A 2,109-nucleotide genomic window follows, 5' to 3' on the forward strand; every position below is an offset into this window, starting at 1 on the left:
GTTGATTTTCCTTTCGACTAACTATAAACAGCTATTTCTCAATCCTAAGTGCTCACCAAACACTTTATGTAAACCGTCTTGAGCAAACATTGAAAATAAGCTACAGAGGAGAACTAAATGGCCACTTAGAACCTGTTTGGTTCATCTACTTTTGTTTATTATTTCATCTACTTTTGGAAGATGTTGTTTGGCTTGTAAGATTGATGAGCTATCCCTGTTTAGTTGCACCATGGCTACACTTTCCAGTTTCTTTTTGTTGGTCAGCAAATCCTTCAAGAATTTGACATACATGGGCATTTCAGACAGGGCTTCGATGAATGGGATGTTGATGTGCAGCTTTGTCAATTGTTCTAGAAATCTCTTATGTCTCTTCTCACAATTCTGTTGCTTCAGTCGTTCTGGATATGGGACCCTTGGTTTGTAACAAGGCGTGCCTGGTTCATCTTCAATCACCTGTTTATCTTTCTTGTGTTGAGGCACATATGTTTGATCATTGAACTTCGCTCCATCTTCTTTATTTGTAACAGATTTTTCACCACTGTTCCTTAATTCTTTACCTCCCCTTAGTATGATGGCATTGACTTCTTCTTTTGGGTTGGTCACAGTGTTGCTTGGGAGTGCGCCTTTTTCCTTAGAGGATATGGTTGTGGCAAATTGCTGGATTTGAGTCTCGAGATTCTTTATAGAGGATTGTGTCTGTTTCATGAACTACATCATCATGGCCTCTAGATCAGGCTTTCCTTCTTGTTGAACATTTGATTGGCACTGATACTATTGGTTAGATGAGCTGCCTTGTTGTGGTTGATATGCTGGCCGTGGGTGCTCTTGTCTATAAGGTTGTTGCATAGCTGGTTGCCTCTGATTATCTTGCCAAGAGAAGTTAGGATGACTTCTCCACCCTGGGTTATAGGTGTTCGAATAAGGATTCGGCGGTTGGCGAGTAATGAAATCACACTGTTCCTGCATTGATGCACCTGGTTTGGTTCCTGGACAATCTATTGGTCGATGAGGTCCACTGCAGAAATCACAACCATCGGGTGATAAGATCTCCATAGGTGCGGAAAGTTGCGTGTTGACTGCTGAGACGTTCATCTTTCCCATCGTTTTGACCAGTTGTTCCATTTGTGAGGATAACTTGCTGATTGCCTCATTGTTTGCAGTATTCGTGACTCTCTTACCATCAGCTCTCACCGAGTGCCAGTTGTAACTAGTGTTGACCACTCTCTCTATTAGCTCATACAATGCTTGAGGTTCCAGTTCCTCGGGATTCCCATTGGCAACTGATTCAATTTGTATTTTGTACGCGTTGGTCACTTCATTATAGAAGTTTTGCACTTGCATCCACATGGGTATGCCATGATTTGGTACTCTTCTCAACAGTTCTTTGTATCTTTCCCATGCTTCAGATAAGGATTCATCCTCCTCTTGAAAAAAATGAGAAACTTCATTCCTCAACTTGATTGCTTATCTGGGAGGAAAATATTTCATTAAGAACATGGTAGCCATCTCCTCCCAGTTCGTGATAGATCCTGGTTGTAGATTCTTCAACCAATTCCTCGCCTTATCTTTCAAGGAAAAGGGAAACAGTTTGAGTCGGATAACCTCATCACTATTATTTCTGTGGGTACGAAATGTGTTACACATTGTGACAAAGTCTTGGATGTGCGCATTTGGATCTTCATTTGGGTATCCTCCGAACTGCACAGCTGTTTGTAGCATCTGAACCATTGACGCTTTTACTTCGAACATTCGATTGCCTTCCTCTGGTAAGACAATGCACGACGAATGGCCCTCAGTAGATGGCCTGGAGTAATCCTTCATCCGCAAACTCTGGTTACCATTATTATTATTTTCGTTTTCACCATGACCCTCCTCATGGTTCTCATTCTGTCTCTCGTCGTTTGGCATTTCGACCTCGCGATCCATTCTGATGCGTCTAGCTTGCCTAAGTATTCTTCTCCTTCTTCTGTATGTTCTCTCTATTTCAACGTCTATAGGAAGGATAGGAACACCTGCTCTTCGCATACAAAACTAGAAACCGAAAAACCAAAGACTAGACAAACAGATGGTTAACAGGTAACGAAATAAGCATATGTATTCTTTAAAACT

General features: G+C 41.5%; 1 non-coding gene across 1 annotated transcript; it reads left to right on the forward strand.

Annotated features, from left to right (window-relative positions):
- The first annotated feature begins 1,351 nt into the window (after positions 1-1,351).
- On the forward strand, positions 1,352-1,458 carry LOC136221130 (small nucleolar RNA R71). The gene has a single exon (XR_010684917.1). It is a non-coding gene; the product is annotated as a small nucleolar RNA R71 (small nucleolar RNA).
- The last annotated feature ends 651 nt before the right edge of the window (positions 1,459-2,109 follow it).

The sequence above is a fragment of the Euphorbia lathyris genome, chromosome 2, assembly GCF_963576675.1.
Source record: "Euphorbia lathyris chromosome 2, ddEupLath1.1, whole genome shotgun sequence".
NCBI lineage: Eukaryota > Viridiplantae > Streptophyta > Magnoliopsida > Malpighiales > Euphorbiaceae > Euphorbia > Euphorbia lathyris.